The following is a 23,851-nucleotide window of genomic DNA, read 5'->3' as shown; positions in this document are numbered from 1 at the left end:
CAATTTTCACCAAAGTGCAACGAATGTAGAAAAATATAACACAGCAGTACACTAGTTTAAATTCCTGAGTATTTTTGGAGGTATACAAGATACAAAATAAACAAACTGCCCCCTCAGGGATAATGAAGACACTTTGGAATATCAATATTTTGACGTTATGATGCTACATACCCTGTTAACATCATTGCTAAACCACCTGAATAAAAAGTGCAAAACTTGTAAACATTATACATGCTGAATCTAGTGCACATTATTTAGGACTTAGGCCTAGGTTTTTTGCCAGAAAATCTAGCCTGTCTACAGCATCTGGCTTTAAAGCTGCCCTGTGGCAGGACACAATATTGCCTCCTGTGCTAAAAGCCCTCTCTGAGGGTGAGCTGGTGGCAGGAATACAGAGGTACCACCTTGCCAAGAGGCTAACTCTGGGATATGTTGTGGAGTGGGTTTTCCACTATGCCAACGGTTTGGTTTCGCTGTCTGCATTTGGCGCTTGCAGGTAACTGTTTAGTTCTGCCTCAACAGCCTGCTGGTCTGTTAGACCAGAAGTAGAGACGGAAAACGACATGGAGTTGTAGCTTCTGCTGATGTAGTAGGCCTAGACTGGGATATCTTCCATTCGTCCAACACTTGAGCGACAGCGTTGACCCTCACAGCCTCTTTTTTGTCAGCCTGGATGTAGTGGATCTTGAAGCGAGGATCAACGAGGGTTGCCATGCACAGGAGGTCATCAGTAGCAGCATCATCAAATTTTTCATTTAAGTAGCTGGTGACTGAACTCTTGATGGCCTTGGTAAGGTCTGGGTCAGTATCTTCTGGCTTTAAGACCTCTTCGTTGAAGAGTGGAAGGACAGGTTTCACACAAGAGACACTGACATATGCTTCTCCAGAAAGGGCGTCAGTGAAGTCAACAAGTGGATTTGGGGGCTTGTGGATAGACTCCAAGACATCAATGTCCTGCCATGAGGGAATCAGGTGCCTGTTTTTTCAATCATCTGATAAAACCTTTGCAATGGCCTTCTCCTGCTCTAGCACTCTTGCGATCATGGCATGATCCTAAAAGTAAAAAATATAAAATGAAATAAAAACTCTTGAAATAATCACAATATCATTATAGTTTACATAAATTTAGAAAATACATACTAAATGTAAAACTCCATAACAATATAATCAAAGTGTTATTTTGAAATATTTTCCAATGTCAATCATGAAATATTATCAACTGTTATCAAGGGACAGCCAAAAACTTGATATAGTATCAGAAAGAATAGTGAAGTAATAAAATATGTAACTAATGTGTTGTTTTTAAAGCTAAAAAGTAACATGGAACAACTTTCTTGTAATTTACGTACCTATAGCTGAGTGCAGCCGCTGACCGAAACACTGCAGCCGAGTCCAGCCTTGCCTAGCTTGGTCTCTACCTGTAGCAGGTGTGCTGTGTGAACCAGTCTCCTCTTCATTGATGATTTTTACCCCCGGTGTGCGTTAGTGACAAAGACACAACCGGGGGACGTCTGTTTAATATTTGATGTTGGCCGTTTTTACCACTCTCAGCGTAAAAAGCTCCACGTCTACAGCTTGATTTAATCCAGTTTGGTGAAACATCAGACACATTTAGTAAGTTTGGATCAACTCCTTGGCATTAAAGAGTGTCTTGAGCTGACTGTCACTGCAGGTGCATTCAGGGACCGCCGTAAAAGTGCAATGCTGACCCGTATTTTGCGTTCATGGCATTTTTATTTGAATCAAGAGAATCAGATATAGTGGTCACATGAAGAATGTTTTCTTTTGACTTTTTTGCAGGCTAGATTATTTAACTTAGGATATTACAAAAGCAAAAGTGTTCAAAGAGTGGAATGTTGACAACTTTAAAACCCTGATACCGATATCTGATCTACTACATGAATTATTTAAAGATGGATAGATTGTTGTGGGTTATTGAATTCAAAAAGAAGATCAATATAAATCACAGACCAGAAAACTAAAATTAAAAAGATCTTTATTTGATCATTATTTCTTTCTTACTCTTCATGATGCAGGGGAGGCTCTGCCTCACCTGCCTCCCCTGACCACACAACCCTGCCTGCTACTGAGCAGGGTAGGTGTTCAGACTGACCAAGATCTACCCCAGTAAGAAGGGAAACACAGAGTTAACCCTAAAGTGCCTCGCTAACTGAAAATCTTGCTACGTAGGAAATCCCTCTGATACAGATACGTGCAGTGAGTCTTTATATGTTTATAACCCCCAGAGATATTGTGAGTTCACAGGATTTCTCTAGTCCTGGGTCTGCATAGTGTTGTGTGAACATGAGTGTGTTTGAGTGGAGCTGATGGGCGGGTAGCTTGGGGCAGGTGGTCTTGGCTGTCCAGCTGAGCTCTCCTGAGACAGATCTGAGGTCACAGAGGTCAGAGGTCAGTGTGCATATGTTTGCACATGTGCATGCACATTCAACTTCCACATATTTCAGCAGACTGCAGTCAGTGCTTTTGTGCAGCTTTAAGTGTGTGAGTGTCTGTGTCTGAATAACTGACTGCTGTCATCAATGTGTACAGACGCACAGCTGCAGTGTGGCTGATTGGTCCTCTGGGAGGATGACAGAGGAGCTTTTTGTCCCGGCAAACAGAGCTCACACTCACACACAGATCCCGTCTTTTTGACTTTTTAAAAACAAACAGATGCATTTCTGAGTTGGACCATGAGAGCAGCATCCTTCCAGGGACAGGAAGCAACAGGGTTTGTGGGAAATGTGGTCTTGGCTGTGAAACATATAACTATAAGCCAAGAACATTTCTGTCTTCATAATGCAAAAGGCTATAAAGCAGGGAAAAGTTGAAAGGGTTGCTAAACCATAAAGTGCTTTATTTTTCACCTTATTAGTTGATGCAGATCAATCATTATCATTAGGGGCGCTTTTCACCAATCCCATGATATCCTGCCGGAAATATGGAAGCAATCCTTCCAGTGAGCTGACATCTATAAGACTAACGGCCAAATTCCACCAGATCCGTGTCCTGTCCATCTCCGATCCATCACAGCAGCAGATCTGATAGGTTTCTCTTCTAGTCAATGTGTTTCACCAAAACAAAATGAAAACATCTGGTTAATTTTCAGAATAAAACACTCTGGGCCTGATCTACTAAGATCTCAAACAACAAGCGCTAATTTGCATGTGCAAACTAAGACACTGCTCGTGCTATAAGTGGGCGTGTTGCGGGTGATCTACTATGACTGCGTGCGCAAATGAAAACAAGTGCAAAAGTGGTGCGGACCGCACTATTATAATGAGGATTTTTGCGTGTGCTACCGGCTGTCACCATGGAGAGTTTGAGAGAGCAGAGTGGCCGTAAAAGAAAAATGAAGTTTGAAGCCATGGAGTTGGAGGTCTTGGTGGAGGAGGCAAATAAACACATCAGTGAACTCAAGCAGAGACATCTCAGCGTTGACAGAAGAAACTGGATTTGGGAGAACATCTGTGAAAAGGTGAATGCTGTGAGAAAAAAACAGAAGATCTGCTGATGAAATAAAAAGAAGATTACAAGATATCCACAGAAGAACAAAGGAAAAACTTTCGCTTAATAAAATCTCAGCGCATTTCTAATATTGGACACATTTAATTAGTTCAAAATAAATATGCTTAGTGTGTCTTGTTGAATATGGAATGGAAAAAATTGTGATTTCATTATTTAAAAAGTTTTAGTAAGTTGTCCGTCATGACCGTAAAAAGAATGTTTATCTCTTTTTTCTTAAATGGAGAATCTTCATCAGATGTCTGACAATCACCACCGTACTCCTCAAATCAGCTCAGACAAGAAAACACCTCAGCAGCAGTGTTTCCAACTTAGCGACTTTGTCTCTATATTTAGCGAGCTTTCAGACCCCTCTAGCGACTCTTTTTCAAAAAAGCAACCAGCGACAAATCTAGCGACTTTTTCTGGAGATCAGTGGAGACTTTTGGAGACTGACGTGAAAGCATGTATCGTTCTTACTCTACTGAACGAGCAGTGGATGCTGCTGTGAGTCCCTCCCAGCTGCATTCAGAGCAGGAGGTGTTCATCCCTCAGCATCCAGACTGTTAATGTATAACGCATGTATGAAGATCCATTTAGATTTAGATGTAGATTGTTTACAATAAACATCTTGAAGATGATATTGTTGAAAAATTAAATGTTTTACTTTGATTTGTTGGAGGCTCCTAAGTGTAGTTTTTAACCTCTTTGTGTCAGTCCCTCAACGTTACATGTCTCTCCTGCAGCCTCCATTACAATTCAGATTATGCAAATCAGGCGATGACGTCATTTAGCGACTTCTAGCGACTTTTAGGACAGCCAATAGCTACTTTCCTTTCTGAGAGTAGGCAAAACTGCTCAGCAGAGCCCCGCAGGCGTTCAGATTGTTATGATGACATTGATCGGGAGTTGCTGAAGCAACAAAGAAATCAGACAGATGGGTTAAAGGCCTTTGATCAGGAGGTGAGAGCTGTGTCCAATGTGTGGCGCACCCTCCGCCGTGACACTCAGAACAGCGTTGCGCACACGAGGCAGCTGAATGTGAATAAAGAGGGAGGGGAGAGCACAGGAGGTGAATGTTCATTATGCACGGGTGGACACTGGGAGACGGCGGCACTAACTGTGATGGTGCGATGGAATGATCCAGACGCAAGGAAATGCAGTGTTGAAGGAGCTTTTCTATAGGAGATATGGCATGGTTCCTTTTTGTGACTGGCTCCAAATCAGCCCTTAATCAGGTCATTCAGCAGCTCAAAAATAGCATTGCTGGATAGACGATATGTCTCTACTATTTTTATTTCTGACAGTCCAAATATGTTGACACGCGCACAGAAGATTCTCTCTCTCCATCGTCTGTCATTGCACCTATACCTCCTTCTCTCCACAGTGACCGCAGCCATGTGTGCGTTATGCTGTGCCTGTTTGCACCTGCATTCAAACGTGCTAATTATAGACGCAAAAACACCGCCCGCTATCTGCTTCAGGTTTGATAAATCACATTGTGTGTGCTAAATGATTACATTTGCATCTCCTCCTCAGAGTATTTTGCACGTTCTGATAATCTGCATATCACTCGGTTAGTACATCAGCTTTGCGTGAGCTATCAAGTTTGCACATGTTTTTATACACGCAAACCTTTAGTAGATCGGGTCCTGAGTGTTATCACCAGATGGTATTTCACTTAACTACAACAACAAACCATCATGATGAGCGGAGCCAGGCCTGGAGTCAACAGGTCAGAGGTTTTTTCAGAGGACCAGAAAGACAACATGGATGACAAGAGGAGGAGGAGGAGAATCCTTGATTCAGTGATTACCGGGGGAAAACCTCGGTCACATGACTCCAGCTGTCCGGAGGTCCTGCTCCGTGCTGCGTTCCAAATACGCAATCGGTTGGTGTTGACGGACGAGAGTGCGGAGTGGGACCGCAGCGGATCGGAGACGGAATGGCAACAGATCTGGTGGAAGTCCCGTGTAAGAGCGTTAAGCAAGATGTTAGTTATCTCTTCTTCTAGGTTTTGAAAAATGACTTGGTAACACCTTAAAACACAGCAGTAAGGTTAGAAAACACACTAAACCTCTTCCTCCAGGACAGCTGGATGAGATGGGCAATACCACCATTTCATGCATATCATGCTTTAGAAAAATAGTCAGCGCTTTTGATTGGGGGTATATGAGGTACTCGTCAATGGTACTAGTATGACCCACTGGAGATCCTGGTCAGTTCAGCCCTTTGTTAAGAAACCAAACATAAAAATGAGTGATTCTTAGAGTGTTGGTGTAATGGCATTCCTGTATACAAGAGGCCACTGAAAGAAATCAAGACTATATACGTGTCAAATACCTTTGTGTAAGAATTAAAATGGTTCCAGCCAACACTTCCTTTAACAGTTGCTTATTGAAACAGTTTTCAGATTAAGTTTATGCAGCATCCCTGGCCTTATCAGTCAGGGACACTTCTCATTTATCTGTGCTTCACAGTGATAGACATTAACTTGTGGATGTCTGATCCTCAGAATGATTCAGACTGCTGAAGTCTATTGATAGTATCCAGCCTGATACACAAAAAATGTCATGAAACAAATACACGTTATTAAAATCAATTTAATGCATTCAAAACACAAGTAACATTAAACCACAGCAACGTGAAGAGAAGTGTAGAAACCTCGACATCCGAGGCAGAGTTTCAGAGTTCAGCATGAAGCACTTTGAGCTCTCAGCCTGGTTGGTGAACCGTGTAGTTTCGTGGTGCCACACGTCTTTCTTGTGTTGGTTTATGGATGTGTGCCAACATAAGTGATTCCAGGCATGTGTGGCAGCGCCGTGACGCAGATCCAGCCAAAGAAAACTCCTCACTCAGACGTGGATGTGTGTGTGTGTGTGTGTGTGTGTGTGTGTGTGTGTGTGTGTGTGTGTGTGTGTGTGTGTGTTCTTAAACCCGTATCTTGAAGAGAAGTACTTAAGTTGGCGTCTCAGGTTGTAAGGGGAGACATTATGTTCGTTTCTTGTATTTATAGTAGTTTCATGCACATGTTTTCAAAGATGGCATATGCTCTTGTACTATCTCAACATTTTAAAAGCTGCATTTTCTTCACATTAACAGAACCATGCAACTGTGTAGAGGAGGATTAATACACAACATATCCCAGCCTTCTACCTCTTGACTGCCTTTGTGTGTGGATCACCATGTTCGTGCATTTGTAAGAGCAGCTCACACTCTCCTTTTCCCCCTGAATTGCAGTCATTATGTCCATTAATTACCTGTGAAATGGCTCTCAGGCAGACGCTGGCCTGCTGCATTCAGGCTGCCAGCAGGCGATTTGGGTTGGCACCTGGCCACCAGGACAAATATCCAAGGCAAAGCATGCATACAGATTAAGGTTTTACATTTTAGCCCATTAGCACATAAACCACACTGATTTATTGTGACTGCAGGAGAGGGGAATCAATCTCTGGACCAGAACCGGTTAGAGCGGACATCTCCTCATGAAAAGCAGGAGAGAAGGTGGAAAATAAATTAAAAAATAAGCAACTGATTATTCCATCATCAATCAATCAATCTTTATTTGTATAGCGCCAAATCACTCTTTTACAAACAGAGCAGGTCTAGACCACTCTATGTCAAATTATGAACAGAGACCCAACACCAAGACAGGATCAGACCAGTGTAAAAATCAAACCTATGCCCTCACCTGGAGTAATTGCTTTTAAAATTACTGAAGTATTCAAAGTACTTTTTATATCTAAACTAAGTTACTCCAAGCACAGACAAGTTTACAATGTTCCTCTGGAATCAAAGCAGTGTGTTAGCTCCAGACCTCCACATGCTTTCTCAGGTTAGATGCTGATGTTTTGGAGGCTGTGATGAAGTTTGTGTGGTAAACAGATCAGAGATTTACAACAATACAAACAATCATTCTTTATTTCAAAAGCTCAAACGTGGGTTTAAAATATGGCCGTGGTGCTCAGGTAGAGAATCCTCATCCTTCTCAGTCATAGCCATCATCACCACGACTAAATGAACGCACTGATCTGAAGAACGTTTGATCTACGCTCAACCCAGGTACGGCTACACCACTGAGACAAACCAAACACAAGAACACCAACAGTACAGTCTTTGGGATCTGATTTCAGAAAAGAAGATTCATCAGCTGACTTCAAAGATAAAGTAGAGAGTAACTAGAGCACTGATAGAAATGTAGAGGAGTCAGAAGGATGAGATTTGTCTTTATATGGAGTCAAAGTAATAAGTTCCCCAAAAAATAATACTCAAGTAAACAACAGATACTCAAACATTGTACTGAAGTACATTTACTGTGATACTGTCAACCACTGGTTATCAGAAGTGGCTATGGCTTCCTATATGCAGACTGGCAACAATGTGTGTGTTTCGATGCTAATTCTGGTAGATTTGGGCAGACTGCTAACTCTGAAATCAGATCTTGGTCCAAAAATGATTGGGCACCCCTGATTAATATATCTAATATAAACACCTGCTGTGGAGCTACATTCAATACATCTTAAGCTATAACCATTTAATGTGATATAAAACATAAAGCTGTAAAACAGGAATGTAGAAAATGACAACATTGTCACATAAACATATAAAATAATCTGAGTTCACCAGATCCTTACAGATCATATCCCACATGATGATATTATTCACTCCTCTGGATTTACATCACAATACTCTGATTGTACTTTTGTCTCTGAGCTGTGTTCAGAGCGGACGGGTCCCTCCCAGCATGCACTGCAGCGAGGCCCCCAGCAGCAGCAGGCCTCCTCTCAGTGAAAGAGCGTCCAGGTGGAGAGAGCCATTCACTGCAAACTGACCTTGACAGAGTTTGATTGAATCCCGCTTCCTCTCGCTGCTTCCCTCCCTGTCGCCCAGACGGCAGGAGTCTCCCCCCTCCACCCCTCTCCTCCCTCCATCTCTCATTCACCTCCACTGACTGACATGTCTAATCAATGTGCTTTTTGTTCCCAGCATGAGAAGTTTCTGTCTCTGTTTCACTCGCTCCTCTGTCCATCTTGTTTATCTCCTCTCTCTCAGCTCTCCCTCCCTCCCTCCCTCCCCCCTTCTCCCTGTTTTCTCCTCTCTCTCTCTTTCTCCCCCTCCACAGGATGAAGATATTTGCACGCTTCACTGAATCCTGTCTGCGTCTTCTTACCCTGTCTCCATGTTTCCCTCTGTTTCCTGTCCGTCTCTCTGTCTTCCTCTCCCTCCTCTTAAGAATGAAGACGTCTGTTACACCCGACTGCTTCCCCTCGTACCCTCCAGTCTCAAACCATCACTGTCTCTGTTTTAAGATCAAAACTAAAGACATGCAGCGTTAGTGAAAGATGTTTTCAGTTTCCCTCTCTTCACCTGAAGGAATGTGCCACATTTCTCCAGAGTAGTTACAGATTTTTAAAGGTTAAGAACTTATAGAAATGAGATTCCCAAAGCCACAAAGTGTTAGTGTTAACTGAATCTTTCCCTCATGTTTACGTGACGTATACAGTCATCTGTCTCAGACTGTGAACACAGTGTATCCTTCAAACACTGTTGTGGTAATTGGGTCCAGAACCGACACAATTCCTGATTTTCAGGACTCGTGACTCACCTTGGACACAGACTCCAGCGGACGGCCCAGGTTCGAATCCAGCCTGCAGCCTCTCCTGCATGTCATTCCCCCACTCTCTCCCAGTTTCCTACACTATCCACTGTCCTCTCCTCTACAAATAAAGGTGTAGAAGCCCCAAAATATATACATATCAAAAGAAGATGGACAGAAGCACTTAGACTTGTTATAAAGACTGATTTATAAGGTGGCTGAGAAGTGCAATGGAAATGTACAAAATGATGAAACACTTTTACAAAGATGGAGACAAATTTACATTTTGGAATTTGTTTTTACATTTTATGAAACAAAATGATATTAAACACTTTAACCAAGAACAAAACTGATTTACAAAATCAGAAACACTTTTGCAAGCAGTGAGACAATTTAAAAGAGACGGAACATTTCTACCAGAAACAAATTTACAAAGGTCAGATTCTACCCGAAAAGGAATGAACCAAATACCGGAAGTGATCTGAAAGTGACCGAGTGAGCGGCTTGTTTTGACGGAGAGAATCGGACTGTCCTTTCAATCACACGTCATCCTGATGGGATTAGTCTGAACTATAATAACTCACTGGAAACTGAAATTCTTTGTTCATAATATCTGATTGAAAATATCTAGAATTATTGCAGTTTTTCCAAATTTCTTTTAGCTTTTATTTTGAAAGGACACATCAGAATGACCTGTAATTGGCAGGAAAGTCCGTTTCTCTCCCCCAAAACAAACCGCTCACTCGACTACTTCCTGTATAATGTATAATCCTTTCCCGGTAGAATCTGCTGTTTGTAAATGTGTTTCTGGTAAAAATGTTCTGTCTCTTTAAAAGGGTTTCTGATTTTGTAAATCTGTTTACTTAAATGTAAATGTGTTTTGTTCTTGTTAAAAGTGTTTAAAAAAATGTTTTTCAAAATGTAAATTTGTCTCCAGCTTTGTAAAAGGGTTTCATCTGTTACAGGTGTGTAAGGAGAGCCAGAACCCAGATGCCGAGTCGCACAAAAAAAACGTTTATTTACAAAAAGGTAACGAACAGAAAATCACCTTGACGGGAAACGAGAACAAAAGGTCAGAAATAACTAAGGGTGTCCAGGAGGGAAAAAACTCACTAGAAAACAAAAACCAGAGTAACTACGCTGAGCACAATACTTAGGCAGAAGATCTTTACGAGAGCGAGGACACACGAGACACGAGCATGAGCGGTAATCTTCTGGCACTGAGGAGAATTTGGAGCAGGCTTAAGAAGCCGGGCTGATTGCGGGATGAGAGGCAGGTGTGTCTTGTGAGCCTCGCTCCCGTGGAGATCGGCCCCGCCCCTCTGCATGTACCTGCTGAGGGAGAAAGGAAAAGGATCAGGAGGGAGGGCAAAACACACAAAAAACCAGACCATGACATCATCCTTTGTAAATGTGCGTTGCACTTCCCAGCTACTGTAGTTTGAATGTGTTTTTATACACTACCAGTCCAAAGTTTGGAAACACCTTCTCATTCAAGGGTTTGTATTTATTGTAATGATTGTAAACACTGTAGATTAATACTGAAGACATCCAAACTATGAAAGAACATATATGGAATTATTGAATGAACCAAAAAGTGTTAAACAAAGCAGAATCTGTTTTATATTTTAGATTCTGTAAAGTAGCCCCCTTTTTCCTTCATGACAGCTTTGCACACTCTTGGTATTCTCTCAGTCTGCTTCATGAAGTGGTCTCCTGGAATGGTTTCTAATTAACATGAGCCTTGTCAAGAGTTCATTTGTAGAATGACTTGCCTTTCTTAATGTGTTTGAGACCATCAGTTGTGTTGTTCAGAGGTAGGGTTAGTAAGGCAAGGCAAGGCAGCTTTATTTGTATAGCGCATTTCATACACGAGGGCAACTCAATGTGCTTTACATTAAAACGTTAAAAGCATTGGAGACATTCAGACAGGCATAAAAGAACACAATTAAAAGGACAAATATGATAAAACAGAAAAGAAAAGGAAAATTAGAAATATATTAAAAATTACATTAAAATTTTAATTTAAAGTGGGTTAAAATGAACTAAGATAGGAAGGCAGTGGCAAATAAAAAAGTCTTAGTCTTTGATTTAAAAGAGGTGAGAGTTGGAGCAGACCTGCAGCTTTCAGGGAGTGTGTTCCAGATATGTGGTGCATAATGACTAAACGCTGCTTCACCATGTTTCATTCTGACTCTAGGAACTGAAAGCAGACCAGTACCTGATGACCTCAGAGGTCGAGGTGGTTCATACAGTAGCAGCAGATCAGCAATGTATTTTGGGCCTAAACCATTCAGGTCTTTATAAACCATCAGCAGGATTTTAAAGTCTATTCTCTGACAGACAGGAAGCCAGTGTAGGGATCTAAGAACTGGAGTGATGTGGTCTACTTTTTGGTCCATGTTAGGACTCGAGCAGCAGCATTCTGTATGAGCTGCAGCCGTCTGATGGACTTTTTAGGGAGTCCTGTAAAGACCCCGTTACAGTAGTCTAGTCTGCTAAAGATAAATGCATGGACGAGTTTTTCTGCATCCTGCTGAGACATAAGTCCTTTAATCCTTGATATATTCTTAAAGTGATAGTAGGCAGACTTTGTAATTGTCTTAATGTGGCTGCTGAAATTAAGGTCTGAGTCTAAGACTACACCAAGGTTTCTGGCTTGGTTTGAACATTTCATCATTGCAGATTGGAGCTGAGCAGTAACCTTTAACCCTTCTTCCTCCAAAAACAATCATTTCAGTTTTTTCTTTGTTTAACTGAAGAAAGTTCTGTCTCATCCAGTCATCGATTTGTTCAATGCATTTACTCAGTGTTTGTATGGGACTATAATCCCCTGGTGATATGGTGATGTAAATGTGTGTGTCATCTGCATAGCTATGGTATTTTATTTGGTTGTTTCTTATTATCTGACTTAAGGGGAGCATGTAGATGTTGAGTAGAAAAGGCCCCAGAATGGATCCATGAGGTACTCCACACACGATTTTCATCCGCTCAGATGTGTATTTACCTATAGACACAAAATAGTCCCGGTCATTTAAATAGGACTGCACCAGAGTCCCACCCAGTGTTCAAATCTGTCCAGTAGTATCTTGTGGTCAACTGTGTCAAAAGCAGCACTAAGATCAAGTGATACCAAAACTGAAATTTTGCCATTGCCTTTGTTTAAATGAATATCTGTGATGTGATCGGAATCCTGATTGGAAGACATCAAAACAGTCATTTATCATTAGACAATTGTTCGATTTTTGAAAAACAGCTTTGATATCGGCCTATAGTTGTTCATTTCTGATGCATCTAAATTGTTCTTCTTCAGGAGGGGTTTAATTACTGCTGTTTTCATGGCCTGGGGGAAGACACCTGAAAGAAGAGACATGTTGACAATTTGAAGCAGATCTGAGGTCATGCAGCAGGCTGTTCACCAACGCAGAACACAGGACAGGCTGACACCATACAGACTAAAGAGATGAGAGAAAAAAAGTTTGGCTGATAAAAAATCCTGTGAATGTTAGCTGCTTCTCTAAAGGCTTGGTTTGGTGAAGGAAAGCATGAATAAAAGTGTTCAACGAGGAATCAAATACACAGAATAATTGTATTAATAATCTGTGGGCACAGTCTTCCTCTCCAAAGAGGGAGAGAGCACATTTTGACATCACTTACTACTAAATATGAGATAATATTAAAGATAACAATAAGAAATATATGTACCATATGTTCACAATACACACTTCAGTAGGTACTAAGCACACACTAGTGATAGTGGTGTCAACTCCTTGCATGGCTAGAAGAAATAACTGTTTACATATGGGGCTGAAGGAAGGGTTATTATGATCGAAATCAAATGCACAGTGCTGTAAGATAATGAGAACCTTTGACTAAAATTCTGATTCTTTCTTCTATGTCAGGTATTGCAAAATATTTAACAAGAAGTCAAAAAAGTGGAGCCTGTACACAATGAAGGTGGGTAAGGACTACAAGTACATCACAGACCTCCAGAGCTAAATCCTGCACAGAAGGCTGACAGCAACTGGGGGGATGCCAAAGAAGAGAACAAGGAGGCCGGATGATCCACGCCAACATGTTTACCTTCAACAGCCATTCTTTTTATTTCTGTAATAAATACATTTTCTAATAAAAGTAAATGTAAAACAACTCTTTGATATTGCAATTATTTGTTTATAATGTTGTATGTTACTTGATATGGATTTAAATATTTTGTAATTTGAAGAGAGAAGGCCAGTGTAAATTTAAAGATTTATTTAACAAATGTATACACAGCACACTCAAGTATTTTTTTACATGAAGATAAAATATATACAAAGGAACTAAAGGGTCACCATACAAGTATTGTATGTGATCATGTCATAGTTTCATTCACTCACCACTGAAACCTTTATACTGTCCATGTGGATCTGGGTATGGTTCACGGATTTTCCAGATACATCAGCAAGGTATTACTCCTCTATGACCTGCACCAAGTGCTCCATGCTGCCAGACAACAACCTGTCTGTACGCAGCATCTCACACGTCTGGGTCTGCTTTGCCCTCGGCCCCGGTCTTGTCCTCTCCGACTTGAGGTGCTTGGCTCAGGATCGTAATCAGCAGAGTCAGCACAAAAAAAGTCAATATGTTGTCGTTCCAACACAAAAATGAAGACGGTCAACAATGGTGAACGATAGTAAATATGTAGGCACTGTAGCCGTCTAGTAACTAAACATCATGAAATTCGATGCTAAATCAAAATAAACATTGAAAACCAACTTTAGTTGTAATGCTGACAATACTGTTTCCACCTTTCTGGCTAGCCAAGAGTTATTAGCCCGGCAGCAACAACTTACTCTAGCTGTATTCAGATGATAAAATCACACGTAAGCTAACATGCAGGCTATGCTGTGCATTCTAACTAATTACATTATTTTTTAATGTGGTAATATAAGCGGTTTACTTACATGTGAGTCAGACATGTTTTCCTTCCATGAAAATAAAGTAAATGGCTCGCCTCTCCACCGCTGTCTATCGTCATCCTCCAGCTGGAGTCTGCCACAGCGCGTTCATGTGTTTGGAGGCGTGTCCCTCCCCTCTCCCTACAGGCTGCTCTGAAGGAGGGGGAGGGCTCTGTTCGCCTGTGTGCTTTCAAACCCAAGCTAACTGCTGCGGCTTTCTCAGGATCTCCTACTCCAGCTTTAATTTTCAATGTTGAAAATAATTAAAATAAATAAAAACCATTGAATGAGAAGGTGTGTCCAAACTTTTGACTGGTAGTGTATATATATCTTTGTTTATTAAGGTCCTAATAATTCTATTTATTTGAAGTAAGAGCTGTGGTTGTTCACCTGCATGCGAGTTCACTGCCAGAACGCTGAAAGAGGCACCACCAATAGTTTTGCTTTTACACAAATGAACAGCACATAGAAGCAAGAGTAAGAGAAAGCTCAAACTGCTACAGACATCTGTGCAGGATGCATCCAGAAAAGGAAGTCAGGTACTATAGTTAGCATACATGGACTGTGGTTATGTTTCCAGATAGCAAGCTAATGCTATTAGCCTCTAAAGTTACTGAGCCGCTCGGTCCAACATGTTTGGTTGGTTAAGATCCTATTAGGAGTTGGTGTGCTGCAGCTTTTTTGAAACCAGTCTTTTCGTAAACAATCAAGATGGCAGCTTCTACCATGGGGCGGTCCTACAGTGTTTTTCTGCCGCTCTTCATAAGATCACACGTAGTGTCGCTCAGGGTTGGTTGTAGGTCCATCCACTCCCACTCAGACTCAGACTCAGAAAATGGAGACAAGAAACAGAGTCTTCTCTGGTGACTCTGACTCAACGGGTACCTAAAATCTGAGGATTCAAGACTTGATTTAAAACCAAGAAATATTCATCAGACACTGAAAATCATCCCTGTGAAATATTTGTGGTTAAATGTGTCAAAACAGCTTTAGATCTTTGTGTTCCTGTTTTCTGAGAACAATGAATGTCTGGTGCACAATAACGTCACCTATTGGTCTCCCAGCGTATCTGATCTTATGGATTCATCCTCTGTGGATGTTTAATCTTGATGTGAAGATGGGGATCATGAATGTCAGGACATCATGACTTGGACATTCATTGGCTGTCATATTTCAGTCTTCACTAAATCAATATATCACATAAACAGAACTAAAAAGTTGAATGAAGTGATATCATCTGTTCTTTTAAGTTGTTTCATTCTGTCAGTGAGATAACATGTTCCCAGGACTGAAGGAGTACGAGGCCGATCTGCCAACAACACGCAGTATTTCATCTGTGGGAAAGTCCTGGGTCTTCATGTCTCCCGGCAGGGTCTCTGTGTTATCTCTTTTTATGTAGCTTTAACGTCAGACTTGCGTTTATCTGTGTTCCTCCATCTCTACAGTCCTGAAATAGAGAAGCATGAACAGCCGTGATAAACTGCTCTGTACCTCCGGGCTGCTCATGGTGCTCAGGTGAGGTCACTGCTCAGCATGGCCAAAATAAATCAGTTACCTAATGTACGGACAGCAGGCAGGGATGGATGGATGGACGCTTTCAGAGCTTCAGAGCTCTGCAGCTGAACTCCAAAACAAACATAGTTTGCTTTTCTACTACAGTTGAATCTGAACGTCAGCTCCTTGGATCAGTTTGATCCATTGCTGCTTAAACTAATCTGCATGTTAATGACTCTATGTGTCTTTTTGTGAAAATTATAAAAATGCCTTCATGAATGTTGTGGAATATGCTTTTAGTCCAATCATGAAAGAACATAATTATACAATGAGCTCTATTCAGAACAGTAATATACAATCAAGAGGCCCAGAGGGAGGCAGGTTTGTACCCAGGCTGAGTGATGACCTGAGCAGGAGGGTAAAGACACGACCAGCAGGTGCTCTCCTCTGATTGGCCTTTCAGCAGCATGCTAATCAGGCCCCTCCAGCCAGCACACACACACACACACACACACACACACACACACACAGATAGAGAGAGAGAGAGAGAGAGAGAGAGAGAGAGAGAGAGAGAGAGAGAGAGAGATAGAGAGAGAGACTTTATATTTTAATTTTACATTTCTGTAAATAATCTATAGTTATCTGTAAAAGATAAATGAAAATATTATTATTACTATTATTGTTGTTATTAGTATTACTATTGTAATTATTATTTTTGTTGTTGTTAGTATTATTATTGTTATTTTTATTTTTATTATCATTATTATTTTTATTATTCATATATTTTCTTTCTTCTATACAGCTCTGTTAGTTTAACATTGAATCTTATTATTCTGTAATTGTTTGTAATTTTGTGTTTTATTTCTTTTTAAGCTTTAGCAATGATTACGTATGTTTTCCATGCTAATAAAGCCCTTTGAATTGAATTGAATTGAGAGAGAGAGAGAGAGAGAGAGAGAGAGAGAGACACTCCACAGCCAGGTTAATGAGCAACACAGGAGAGGGGTGTGGCAGCAGCTGAAACAACTACATGGAAATATTCTTCATGTTTTATCATTTTCCCAACATTTAGTATGACTTAGTATAGTAAACTTTAGGACATGTGCTAGCATTTGAAAGACATTTGTGTCAGAGGTTTGTGAAGTCTCTAGTGTTGTAGTACTTGAGATTGGTCTCATGACCACATATTTAAGGTCTCGGTCTCGTCTCGGAAACAAAAGCATTTGTACTTGGTCTTGTCTCGGTCTAGGACTGGGTGAACTCTGTATTTTAAATCAAGACCGTTCAAGACCACCACTGACGCACACTGTGTCACTGTCATTACTGTCATAAGCTCCTACCTCCCTGAGATCACAGGCAATATAAACCCTGTTTTAAAGGGATATTTCAGTTTTTTTGAAGTGGGGTCGTATGAGTTACAGTACACTATTGCTCCTGTTAGCCACAATGCATGTCGGTGAGCTCTTCCCCTTTAATGAGAAAATTCCCAGAGGACCGGCAGGCTAGCTAGGCTATTTTCTCTGTGGACGGGGCCTCCTATTTTGCGTAATTTTGCCAAAGTTGAGAAAATATGTTCCAGGCACTCATCACGGTGCAAATGTATGCACCAGTATAAAAAATTGGAGCTCTTCAGTTTGCTGTCAGTCTTTGTTTTGGCACTATTTTCAGACGCACCTCCCAGACCGGTGTTCTTCCGCTGCATGAGCAACAAGCAGGTAGCAGGATCAAGTAGCGGTATCGTTCTTTAGAGTGAATTAAACTCACTTTTCTGCAAATTTAAAAGATGGTACATACCTATCTTTATCCCGGCTGTTCAAACAAGCAAACCTCCTGTAAGGCAGGGAACTCTGGATGATGAGTGATGCAGACTGGAGTATTGTTGTCACTGAAAGTCCCTCTCCTGACAGCAGAAGCTCTCTGGGTTTGTTAGCATGGGCTCACAGTTTACACATCGGCACCACCAGGTAACGTGGGATCTCTCCTGCTCACTCGTTAGCACAGAACTTTCTCCCCTCTCTTCTTCGGTACGTTGGGTCTGCATGTGGAGTTCTTCCTCTGTAAACTCTGGTTCATAGAGGGATCCTCTTGTGTCCACAGTAAACGGCATGTCATCGTCGCTGTCAGAATCACTCATTTCTGCAGTTTGAAGTTTTTGATCCTAAAAGTGCAGGCAGATCCAAACAGCTGATCGGTGTGTATCCGTGCTCATGCAGCGGATACACACCGGTCTGCAAAATAGTAAAATAGTGCCAAACAAAGGGGGTTTCTGACAGCAAACTGAATAGCTCCATTTTTTTTCTGCTGGTGCATGCATTAACACCGTGATGAGTGCCTGGACCATATTTTCTCAACTACGTGAAATAGGAGGCCCCGTCCACAGAAAAAATAGTCTAGCTTAACTGCTGGTCCTCTGGGAAATTTCTCATTAAAGGGGAAGAGCTCACCGGCACTCATTGTGACTAGCAGGAGCACTAGTGTACTGTAACTCATGCGACCGTACTTAAAAAAAAAACTGAAATATCCCTTTAACTCCAATCAAAAGCGAAAGTTAAACTTACGATGGCCAAAACAAAACTTAAGGAGTCAAAAGTCTCTCAGCCCGTCAAAAGAAAGGTAACAAAGATAAAACCAAACCTTGTTTGTTACTGTTAATTGTATTTAAAGCAAACTTAAATAAAATAAACAGAAGTCTTTTATTTTGTTAACTCTCATCATGATTTGTCTCGGTCTTGCCCTGCCTTGGTCTTGGTCTTGACTCGGTCTCGATCCCTAATTGCCTTGGTCTTGTCTTGGTCTTGGTGCATTCTGGTCTTGGACATATTTCGGTTTTGGTTAATGTGGTCTTGACTACAACACTAGCAGTCTCCCTTTCTCTCTCCTTTTCCCTCTTTCTTTCTCTATCTCAGTCTTTCTCTCTCTCCCTTTCTCTCTCTCTCTCTCTCTCTCTCTCTCTCTCTCTCTCTCTCTCTCTCTCTCTCTCTCTCTCTATGCCTCTCTCTCTCTTTCTCAAATTCAAATTCAAATTCAAATTTGCTTTATTGGCATGAACAACAAGATATTATTGCCAAAGCACATAAATTCATACAGTACATTATATATATTCACAACACATTACACTCACCATATATACATTAATCACACACCATATTCATTACATATTATATTCATCACATACATATCAACCATATATTACATATTTTATATGCATTAATGAACGATGGTGTCACCTATACAGCATATCTCAATGTCCTCACCCGATTCGGCGCGCTCACAAAACCTCCACCCAAAATCAAACCCCATGGGATGGTGCGTCCCTCAGGCTGTGACAGGCAGACACATATTTAGCAGCCAGAGGAGCTGCTGACCCTTCCCCCAGGAGAACTGACAGTTTCTCTTCTGGGGTTAATGTTGGGAAGTTTGGTACCATGTTAGTAATGTCCCTGTAGTGGGAATCTCTTAGAGAAGAGAACTTGCTGCAGTGGAGGAGGAAGTGCATCTCTGTCTCTATGTCCCCTGTAGAGCAGTGAGCACATAGACGCTCCTCTCTGGGCAGCCATGTCTGCCTGTATCTCCCTGTCTCTATAGCCAGCTGGTGGTCACTCAGCCTGTATTTGGTCAGGATACATCTTTGTTTTGTATCTCTGACACTGTACAGATATTCAGATCATTTATAATCACGGTTTAGGGTCAAATAACAATTCATTCTACTTTGGGTCTTTGTTTGGTTTCTCCAGTGATCTAAATACAGATCTTTGGAGTGCTTCATGATGAGTTTAATCTGGTTGTGTTTTGGATCAGTGCTGATTGGAGTCTGGCTGATTAGCTTCCTCACCAGCTGACTAAGGGGACAGTTTTCAGGGTTCAGCTCTTGGGTTTTTAGTGCTTTATATTGAAGTGAGTCTTTTGGGCTTAAATTTAGATGGGTCCAAAATTTGATTGCCCGTTTCTGAATGTTTAATAGTAATGGGAAACGTCCCAGCTCTGCTCGGCAGGCGTTATTTGGAGTTTTTCTTTGAACATTTAGGATTCTTCTACAGAATTCAGTATGGAGAGCTTCTATTGGGTGTTTGTCCCATGAGCCATGCTCCAGTCTACTGAGGGGGCCCCAGATCTCACTTCCATACAGAGCTATAGGTACAATCACACTATCAAATATTTTGGTCCAGATTCTAATTGGAATGTTAATCTTGAATAATTTGGTTTTTAATGCATAGATTGCCCTTCGTGCTTTTTCTTTAAGTGCATTTATTGCCATGTTAAAATGTCCTGATGCAGATATGTTCAGACCAAGGTAAGTATAATTCTTTGTGTGTTTAATTTGAGTGTTATTCAGAGTAAAAATAGATTTATTTTCAAGACATCTGGGCTTTTTTTGAAAGATCATTATTTGTGTCTTCTTAAAATTGACCTCCAATGCCCAGTTCTGGCAGTATTGTTCCAGGATGGTCAGGTTCTGTTGGAGACCATCTCTGGTTGGAGACAACAGAATAAGGTCATCTGCATAAAGCAGGTATCTAACTTCTGTGTCTAAGAGTGTGAGGCCTGGAGCTGCTGAACCATCCAGCTGCTCTGCAAGTTCATTTATATACAGATTGAATAATGTGGGACTTAAACAGCATCCTTGCTTCACACCGCGCCCTTGAGTGAAATATTCTGTTCTCTGATTGTTGATTTTCACGGCACATTGGTTGTGCTCGTACATATATTTAATGAGATCATAAACCTTACCACCTATTCCACTTTGAAGGATTTTGAAGAAAAGTCCTTCATGCCAAATGGAATCGAAGGCTTTTTTAAAGTCAATGAAGCAGGCAAATATTTTTCCCCCCTTTTTTTGGTGGACATGTTGGTCAATTAAAGTGTGTAAGGTGTATATATGATCAGATGTTCGGTGATTTGGGAGAAAGCCAATTTGACATTTACTAAGAATATTTTTTTCTTCAACAAAAGCTTGTATCCTGGAGTTTAGGATACTACAGAATATTTTCCCCAGGTTGCTGTTGACACAGATCCCTCTGTAGTTATTGGGGTCTGTTTTATTACCATCTTTATAGATGGGGGTGATCAGCTCCTGGTTCCAGACATCAGGAAAGCAGCCTGCAGTCAGCACCATGTTGAACAGTTTAATAATTGCAGTTTGAAATTCAGGAGTACTGTTCTTCAGCATCTCATTCTTGATGCAATCTGTGCCATGAGCCTTTTTGGATTGAAGAGTTTTCAGTTTGTCTGTTAACTCTTTCTGTGTAATTGGGTAATCTAATGGGTTTTGGTTATTCTTGATGGCTGATTCAAGGTTGTCTAATTTAGTTTTAATTTCAGTTTGATTAATGTTTAGATCTTCAGGTGGGATACTTGTGTAGAGGTCATGAAAATGTTTTCCCCAGATATCTCCATCTTGTATTGCTAATTGTTGAGGCTTTGTGGTCTCTAAACTGTTCAACATGTTCCAGAACTGACCCTGGTCTACTGCATTTTCAATCTCCTCCAGTGTTTTGTTGGTGTAGTGGGATTTCTTTTGTCTGATGGTCTGTTTGTACTGTTTCAGGTGTTCAGAGTATTCATGTAATAGTGTTGGGTCATGTTGGTTTCTCTCCCTTTCTCTCTCTCTCTCTCTCTCTCTATGCCTCTCTCTCTCTTTCTCTCTCTCAGTCTTTCTCTCTCCCTCTCTCTTTCTCTCTCTCCCTTTCTCTCTTTCTTTCTCCTTTTCAGTTTTTCTCTCTCCCTTTCTCTCTCTCTCTCTCTCTCTCTCTCTCTCGCTCTCTCTCTCTGTCTCTCTCCCTCTCTCTCTCTCTCTCTCTCTCTCTCTCTCTCTCTCTCTCTCTCTCTCTCTCCTCACCTCTTACACAGCTAACTGAGCGTGAAGCCTCACAGGTGATCACACACTAACAGCCTGGAAAAGCACCCACACTCTGTCAGCAGATCAGAGAGCTGTTCAGGGAGAAGAAGTGACTCTGCTCATGTCCTAACTCAAACAGTAAAGACTGAGACAATTAAAGTGATCCGCATTTACTCCCTACAGAAAGTGTTCCATCGTTGATCAATCGTCGCAGACCAGGACCAGCTGTACCACACAAGTTCATACTAACAAACTCCTACCCAAACACTTGATGTCAGGGTGGGCTGTATTTTATGGAGCGCCATTTGTAAAGATTTGCACACTGAAAATCAGTGTTAAATCTTTATGCTTGATAGAAATTTAAATGTTAAATATGATTGTTAAATATTAAATATAAATGTTAAATATTACATATAAATGTTAAATGTTAAATATAAATGTTAAATATTATATATACATTTTAAATGTTAAATATAAATGTCAAATATTAAATATAAATGTTAAATGTTGCTCTGCAATCATAAGTATTTAGCTAATATGCAAATTCACACTGCCGCCTAGTGGAAGTACCAAAATAAAAGCATCATAAAGTGATACAGATAGTAACCATAGTCTGTCAGTACTGACTCCTACAGGTTACTTGCCCACCGTGACTAATTACACTTACTTGGCAGAAAATATTGGACGCACTTTTGGAGACCATTGAGAGATTTCACAACACTGAGAGACAGTACTGAATCAGTCTATGGTACTGACAAGCTAAGTTGCTTTTGCTAAGTCTGTATCACTTTATGAAGCTTTTCTTTTGGTATTTCTGCAGGGCTGCAGTATGAATTTGCATTTACAGTTTTTCTCGATTGTTTACACACATTTTCTGAAAGCATGCCTCATACTCTCAGAACTCTACACACAAATCAAAAAACACACATAATGGGCAAAACCCCTGAGCTCTCCTGCAAAATGAAACTTTATATTCAAAACAATGTTATTTCTTCTCAAAATGGTATTTTGTATTCTAATGACACACAAAAACCACCATATGAATAGACATTTATAAGAACCAGTTGAACACTGATGTGCTCAATGTAAAACACTCTGATGAATGTAAACACTTCTTCTCCATTCATCAGAATGACTTAGACCTTTTGTTGTTCAGTGTTACACTTACTACAGACAGTTCATAAGTGTGTTATAAAACACTTTTGAATATTGTTTTTATACTCAAAACACACAAATACACGGTAACAACTATTTTATTTTTACAAAAAAAACCCAATGTACACAGTGTACATCCCAACCAACACAAAGTTGCACATACAGTGGTCTACATACAAAACAACAGCAGAATTTACTGTATACAGTTACAGTAAGAATAAAAACTATGCTGCATCCTCTCTTCTGTTTCAGTCTGGCCACAGCACATCATCCACATCACAAGCAATGTTTTCCCTGGCCGAGCAGCGGGGGAAATATCGCCTAGCATGGCGAATCCAGCCATGAAAAGCATCAACTGCTATATCTCCGCATGCGTCTTCCATAGCTTGGAGAAGGGGTATACGCGTTTGTGGATTTCGGTCATACATTTTCTATCTCCAGGCAGAGAAACATTTCTCAATAGGATCGAGGAATGGACAATATGGAGGGAGATCAACAACTAAAAAGCACGGGGTTGCAGTGAACCAGTTACGAACCAGAGCAGCCCAGTGGAAACTTACGCTGTCCCAAATGACAACGTACCTGAGCTGCTCTGGGCCGTCTATCTGATCTGGTGGAATGAGTGTGTTGCGTAGGGTGTCCAGGAATCTGGTCAGATGGGCAGTGTTGTAGGGGCCAAGGATAGCATGGTGATGGATGACGCCGTGGTGGGTAATTGCTGCTCACATTGATATGTTCCCTCCGCACTAGCTAGGGACTTCAACAATGGCACGCTGGCCAATGATGTTCCTTCCCCTCCTTCGTCTTTTTGTGAGGGTGAATCCAACCTCATTGATGAAGATGAACTGATGCTCCACTGCAGCCACCTCTTGCTCAAGGACTCTCTGAAGCACACATGTCAATATCAGAAATAGACATGGAGTGGTCACTATTGTAAAGCACAATCATTATGATTACAGTACTGAAATATGTATAATTAATACAGTGTTGACTGTATGCATCAACTGAGGGATTGTATAGGACTTACTTGCACATACAGTAGTTATATTGCAATTCTTTGACTCTTTCTGAATTGTGTTCAAATGGCACCCTGTGGACCTGCTTCATCTTCAGATTATTTCTGCGCAAAACACGGTCCAGTGTTGATAAGCTTACCCTATCAATAAATTGAAATATCTCATTGTTTTCTATTATTTTTCTTTGTATTTGATGTAATGTTATGGCGTTATTTTCTAGTACCATGTTCATGATTTCAGTTTCCTGTTCAGGAGACAGAAGATGTTCCTGACCACCTTGTTTTGGTAATCTTTCAGTTCTGCAATACAA

The sequence above is a fragment of the Notolabrus celidotus genome, unplaced genomic scaffold (assembly GCF_009762535.1).
Source record: "Notolabrus celidotus isolate fNotCel1 unplaced genomic scaffold, fNotCel1.pri scaffold_201_arrow_ctg1, whole genome shotgun sequence".
Classification (NCBI taxonomy): domain Eukaryota; kingdom Metazoa; phylum Chordata; class Actinopteri; order Labriformes; family Labridae; genus Notolabrus; species Notolabrus celidotus.
The sequence above is the reverse complement of the archived record's forward strand: the minus strand, read 5'-3'. Positions refer to the sequence as shown.